This window comes from Nicotiana tabacum, chromosome 9 (assembly GCF_000715075.1).
Source record: "Nicotiana tabacum cultivar K326 chromosome 9, ASM71507v2, whole genome shotgun sequence".
Taxonomy (NCBI): Eukaryota; Viridiplantae; Streptophyta; class Magnoliopsida; order Solanales; family Solanaceae; genus Nicotiana; species Nicotiana tabacum.
Window position 1 is genome coordinate 52,132,364 of NC_134088.1, and position 7,415 is coordinate 52,139,778.

General features: G+C 36.8%; 1 long non-coding RNA gene across 1 annotated transcript; it reads right to left on the reverse strand.

The window, feature by feature from the left end:
* Positions 1-1,026: 1,026 nt before the first annotated feature.
* Positions 1,027-4,960, reverse strand: LOC107779753 (uncharacterized). The gene is made up of 2 exons (XR_001646671.2): positions 4,531-4,960; positions 1,027-4,287 (listed from the first exon to the last, which is right to left on the reverse strand). It is a non-coding gene; the product is annotated as an uncharacterized LOC107779753 (long non-coding RNA).
* Between the last annotated feature and the right edge of the window lie 2,455 nt (positions 4,961-7,415).

Genomic DNA, 7,415 nt, shown 5'->3' on the forward strand with positions numbered 1-7,415 from the left:
TGGATCATGAACAGAGTCCTACTTAATTCCAAACTCCTTTTGGACTTATCCGTTACAAGTGAATCAGTTCTGTTCAAAAGAGTCCCAACCGAATTGAAGTACCTAGATTATAGGGATACACTCCAAAGTCTTTTCAAAACTGAAATTCAGTTTAATTAGACTTCCACACCCATTATCATCCCTTCCACCACCCCAACCTCTAAGAAAAGAGTAAAGATTCTTGCTCGCAAGGTTGTTGCGGGGAGAGAACAAATTTGGAGAATAAGTTTGTACTAGTAGGGTCTAAAGCAGGTGTTGAAACTACAGAGTCTGGAGAAATTTGGTGGTAAAAATGAAAAAGAAAAAGAAAAAGAGAGCAAGGGTGTTCGAAGTGTTGTGAGGGAAAAGGGTAAAAGAATGGTTGATTCTTCACCCACTCCTGTGAGTTTAACCAAAGACACTAGTGCAATGGTTGTTTGGGGAGAAAAATCTGCTGGAGTAGAGGAGAGTGTAAAGAAAATAGGGGAAAGTGGGTCTGGCAAAGCCGCCGAAGGGCTGGTTCAACTTGAAAAAAATATAGATGAACCTGTTTCATCTGAACAGGAAACACTCGCAGACCTACTGAAGAGAGTGACTGAAAGTTATAATCCAAAGAAGAAAGGGAGGTTGCTACAAGCAAGGATCACTTTGGGGAAAATACATTGCCTGCTTGTGACTATGAAGTCTATGTCACTCCTAAAGAACCTGGTTCATCTAAGAATGCACCAGTGAATAGCAAGGTGCGAACCTTGGTGCAAGAAAGTGGGGCTAAGGATGCTGAGATTGAGAGGTTGAAGAAGAGGTTGGCAGAGGTGGAGACTGAGAGAGATGCTCTCAGAAATGAGCTGGCAAGAGAAAAGGAGAAGAATGATGGCATTCTTCAAGATATGCTGAAACTCTTCCAAAAAAAAAAAACAAGCACCTAGTTCTTCCCAGCCTTAAACTTCTAGTCTAGTGTAGATCAACCAGTGACCCAGTTTGGGATTTGTTTTGCTCATGTTTTCAGTATTTTTATTTTTTTTTTATGCTTTGTGGAAGAATCGTATCAATCATCAATGAAATTCATTATTTTTTGCTCCAACTGTTTGTTTATATTTCTTTGATGGTTAAAATTCTTAGCTTGATCTATGATGATTAATCCATGATTGTATTTGAAGTAGCCCCCAGTGGCCATGAGTAAGTTTTAAAATCTGGTTATCTCACATTTTTTATGCAACTTTTCGATGATGCCAAAAGGGGAAAAAGTGTGCTTTGTATTCTGAACAGTGATATTTATAACCTGATGAACCTGGCCCTTGATGATAAGTGAAAATTGTTCTAACATTGTGTTGATGTTGGGCTAAGTTGAAACAGGCCCTAAGCTTATGGAAGCACAGAGTTTGTCATCATCAAAAATGGGGAATTTGTTGGCCAAAGTAAAGAATAGTTTTAAAGATTGACAAAGGAACTCAGGGATGAACCAGGTCCATCACTGGTAGGGATAGACAAAAGCATATTCAAAGCACGTGAGATGCACATGCAGGAGATAAACGAAATCTGGCATAATAATAGATACCTCCTGATCGAAAAGATTGCATAATTGATAAGGAGAACGACTCTTTACTCAACGAGAACATTATCCTAGATAAGGAAGGAGTTAGGAGTTGAGATTAACTAGAACTCTTCCACCAAGGAAGAGTAGCATTAGAACTCTAGTTATTTTCTACTCTACTAACTCTATAAATCGCAGGATATTCTCATTCTACAGGGGACGCACAAAAGCAGAAGTTAAACGTGAATTAAGAGCAAAATAGCAAGGCATTTTGCAAGCAGTTCGTGTATGATTCAAGTGTGCGAACCTGAAGCTATATGAATTAGATAGAAGAACCAGCTCCAAGTGTCTGTCTTTTATTCTAGTTCAATTGTAGTAGGTGTTTTCATATTGTACCTTTCAGCTTTATCTAGAGGCAATTGTAATAGGTACTCAGATTATTCAAGTTAGAGTTAACTTGAAGTTGTCGCATCAGTTAGAGGTTAGTTGCCACAACGGGATTAGAGTTAATCCTAGGTTTACAAAAGTGTTTTATAAATGCAGTTTTTGGCTCAGCGATTTAGTAGAAAGTTTGGAAAAATCCTACTGGGTAGTAGGTCGTGGTTTTTTCACCTTTTGAGCCGAGTGTTTTTCACGTAAAATACCTGTGTTCTTTAATTTCTGCATTTATTATTCCGCAACAGTAGTATAAGGAACACATAGAAGAACCAGGTCCTTCTATAATCTGTGCGCGCGAAAAATTGAACACCACATAAATTACCCCCTCTTATGTGGTATTGACGTATAAAACATCAGGACCCCCCTTTATTCAATGATTAAACTGGGCTAAACATTTAGGTGGAGGGTGATCAATTGGGTTCAGATTAAACAATCACGTTAAGATCCTAGGCAAGTCCAAGTGAACCAATGATGGGCTTACAGTAAGCCCAAAACGCCATTTCCTTCAATGTAGCCACACCCTCAAACGAAATAGTACGAGTGTCTGATTGGGCTTCAAATTGAGCCTAGAAGCTGACAAGGAACCAAGATACACCCCCAGATCTGCTTTGAATGGGCTGTCACACTTGGGCTAGATACCCGGCCCAATTATTTTAACACAGGGCTGGGTTTGGCATGGCATGACAACTTGGTCCAACAATTGCCATAAAAAAGCCAACGTTTTAGGATTTGGCATATGGTAACCTATTTAGGATTTAGCATATGGTAGCCTAAAGTTATTCTCTCTCTTCTAATGGTTCAACCACCATCCTAAAAATATTCCTCATCAAAATTATTTTCCTTAAAAATAGCAAAAAATATTTACCCCCTCTTCTCTCATAGCAATCATCATCCTAGAAATTAGGTTCCATTTCCATCAGTAGTATTCGAAAAAACTCCCAAATATTTTTTAATTATTTTTCTAGTTATTTTTCTGTATATCCAAATATATATATATAACACAATAATAATTCGATTATTTGTATATCACAGTGTATAACATAATAATAATGTGTATATCAAAAAAGTATATTAAAATTTATTTTTCTTCACATTTCAGATTGAAAACTCAAGTTCACGACGACTCCACTTGTGTATCCCCTATTGTATTCTGTGTATATCTCTATGTACATCAGTGATATCTCATGTATATCATGTGTATCTGTGTATATCCATGAATATTTGTGTTATATATATGATATACAATGTGATATACATGGACGTCCATAAAATTAAATGTGTTGTATACATGATATACAAAGTGATATACACAGACGTCCTTAAAACATGTGTGTGATATACACTGATACACACGATATACAACGTGATATAAACATATCGCAGTTGGATTTTTAGGTCTATTTTTTTTTTTACCTGAAACCAGTCTAAATCATTTCTAATCTTGCTCAAAATTTGTATATAGCCTCGTTTAGGTATTTCAACCAATTTCAATCACACCCACTAGTTCAATCCAACCAAAAACAAAAAAAGAGAGAAGAAAAACAAAGTTGAAATGTATTTTTTCTCTCTTAGTTTTTGCTTCCGATTTTCTCTGATGTGAGATCAACCTTACCTTTTCATCCCACTGATTTTTTTGCATAATTTGCAAGAATTTTTGCTAAACTATAAGAGTGAAAGAGAAGAGATAGAAGAAGAAATACAAGGAGAAAAAGGGGGAGGGAAGCAGACGGTTTGGGGCCAATTGTTTGAGAGAGAATATATAAGAGAGTAGTTTTTTTAGGATTTGGCTATATAATGCCAATTGTTTAAGGTTGTCTTTGCCAAACCTAATATAAGGCTAAAAAATTGTCAATTCCTGTTATGTGTTGTCACCATTTTTTCCTCTTAATTTGCTAACAATTCATTTGGCATTTCATATGGCCTCAATTTCAATTATAACATCAGAAGTAGTTATGCAAAGTTCTTAACATCCACACAAGAGTTCCCGAATTACATAATTAATTCATCAAACTTTAGTTGAAAAACGCCAAACTATCAGTCAATTACTAAGGATTACCTATTTCAATTATTCTTAACATGAAATGAAAGAAAAACATACTTGCTCACCTAATTTTATAGCATGATACGCTCACGTAGAAGAAAATTCAGAATAAGACTAAATGATTACAAATTTAGTGTCATAACAAATGGAATTAAGAAATACAGTCCATACGTGTTCGTACAAATCAGATATTGGAAATTACTAACTCTAAGTTCTAACTTCAATGTCATGCTGTCGTAAAATGAACTGCGGCATAAATCTGCGTGGCATGATTTTTAGCACAAACAATCATATGAGTTCAAATGAGTTTTAGTCAAGCTACATGAATTTGTAAAGAGCAAACAGAAATCCAAACATTTAATCCTGATTTTAACAAACATAAATCAACCGAGTACTAATAACAGAGATCTAATAAGGACAGTCCAATTTCAATGTCACATATATTATTTCATCATGAAATGCAATACATTCATAAATCTATCAAGAGCAGTAGGTGAATTACCTCAAAAACAGCATAAGGAGAAGAGATTGTGACCAAATAAAGGTCAGACAAACCACAACTACTAAACAAGCAAATTCAGCATCAAATCAGCAAAACAACTTCACTTTCAATCCCAAAATAAACTCGAAAACCCAGAAAAAATAATGGAGAGAGTTCCTCGGTTCAGCAGAAAGAGATACACCTTTTATAACTCTTTTCAAATGCAAAATTCACCTAAATTATATCTGTTTTTGTGTTTTTCTTTCAAATCTTAAAGCTGGAAATTTCATATATGAGATTTGAATCTTTTTGAAAGCTATTTTTGAATTTTCAGAGAGCTTTTTGTGAGTGTGCGTGAGTGAGGATGAATTGAGAGTCAATGTCCTCGGTGTGAATGAATGGGGGTACTGTTTTATAACAGAAATTCAGAGATTCTTGTCAGTTATTTTCTTTCTTTTTACTCCCTCACCCCCCACCCCTTCTATTTTTCTATTGCTAAAAGGTCCTTCCCCTATCTCCTAGAAGCTTCTCAAGTAACTACATTAAAATTCCCTAAGCTTTTATTTCTTTTAGCACCCATATACTCTTTGTTAATTACAAACAACTAACAAATAATAGTCTGGGGGGTGGGGATCGTTTGGGACAGTCTTATGGGAAAGAGGGGTTAGTTCTTGGCCGTCGGATGAGACATGATGAAGGGCCATGATTGGTTTGATCGTTCTTTGACCCAAAACGGAGTCACTTGGATTTTAAGCGACGCCGTTTGGCTAACGGGAGTCTGGACTGGTATAATTGATTGGGGTAGAGTGTGGAATGCAACTGGGCCTTCGGAATTGCATTGGCCCAGTCTGAAAATAACAAACAAAAATCCTTCTTTGTTTCCTTCTCTTGTTTTACGCCAATAGCCACTTGATTAAATGTCCTAATTTAAATCTCAATTGCCAAATTATCCAAGTTATCTATTTTATCTAACCATAACTAATTAATCCCCGTAACTTTAATTGACTTACTTAAACTAAAAATGCAAGGAAAAATGACTAGTGTAGTATTTGTGATTTTATGTTTTAATAATGCAACTACATGCAATTAAATGCCAATAATGCGATTATAATCTAAAAATACAAAGATGAATGATAAAATATTTTTGTTAGTTTTAAAATATTTCTAATGAGGCAAATGATCTATTAACGCAATAAAAATGCAATCAAATACACAAATAAAATTTCTAAAATTCTACAAAGCAATTTAAATTATTTTGAATATTTTTAGGAGTGATTTCCTATGTGGGGCAAAACTTACGTGCTCACAGCTGTCCCTCTTTGCTCGATAACATGAAGTATTTTCAGACAAAGATAAAGTGAGCAATCATGAATAATGCTTGCCTGCTTGATACTCCACAGGAAGCATTTTGAAAATGTTTGACCAAACCTTGATTTCGAGGTTGCCTATATATCCTTGGCTATAAAGAAATTAGGTGTAACGACCCGGCCGGTTGTTTTGAGTATTATAGCCCTGTTCTCCCATTTATTGCTTATTCTGTGTTTATTTGTTGTTATGTAACTTGCCGAGGTGGTTGGTTTGGTTCCGGAGATATTTTAGAATGAACTGGGATACTTAATCCTAAGGATGGGAGCCTAAGTTGGAAGAGTTGATCGGATGCTGACTTATGTTTAAATGGCTCTGAAATAGAGTTTTGATGATTCTGATAGCTCCGTATGGTAATTCTGGACTTAGGAGTATGCCCGGATATTGATTTGGAGGTCCGTAGATGATTTTGGCTTGAATTAGCAAATGTTAAAAAAATGGATGTTTGTAGAGTTGAGAAGTTTGATCGAGAATTGATTTTGTGGTTACTGGGATTGAATTTATGATTTCGGAAGTTGGAATAGGCCCCGTAATATCATGTATGACTTGTGTGCCAAATTTGAGGTCAATCAGAGTTGGTTTGGTATGTTTCGGCATTTGTTTTAGAAGTTAGAAGTTCATTAGGCTTGAATCGATGTGTGATTCGTGGTTTTAGTGATATTTGATGTGATTTGAGGCTTCAAGCTAGTTCGTACGATATTTTAGGAATTGTTGGTATGTTTGATTGAGGTCCTGGGAGGCCTCGAGTGGGTTTCAGATGGTTAACGGATTGAAATTGGACTTAGAAGATTTGCTGAAACTGTTGATGTCTGGTGCCATCGCATATGCGGAAGGAGTGGCCAGAGGTGCGGCTGGCGATGCGTAGGTGCGAAGGGGAGCTGTGGGCTGTTGGGTCGCAGGTGCGAGAGGTGGTCCGCAGAAGCGGAGTCGCTCCTGCGGAAGGGAGGTCGCAGAAGCGGAAATTGGTGAGGCTGAGGTGGTCAGGTGCTTCCGCAAAAGCGGACGTTTGGGTGCAGAAATGCTTACGCAGATGCGGTCTTGGGGGCGCATATATGGATTGAAGGGACTTAAGTAAGTTCTGCATGTGAGGAGATTTCACCGCAGATGTTGTTCCGCAGAAGCAGATTTTTGGCTCACAGGTGCGAGATGCCTGGCAGACTTCATAAAATCGAGGGTTTTGAGGTTTTTTTTTCATTTTTGGACTTTGCAAGCTCGGGTATTGGCGATTTTGGAGAGAGGTTTCACTAGATTTCAAGAGGTAAGCCACTTTTGATCATTTTTAATCATTAATACTGAATACCCATTGAATTTCCCACCTAGATTATGTGTTTTTAAGATAGAATTTGGGAAATTTTGGACTAGGGATTGGAGAGTAAGATTTGGGAATTTGAGTGCCGATTTGTGGTCGGAATTGGGTGATTTTGGTATGGTTGGACTCGCTATTGAATGGGTATTCGAATTTTATAAATTTTGTTGGATTCTGAGACGTGGGCCCGGGGTTGACCTTTGGGTTGACTTTTTGACTTTTGTTAAAGAACCTA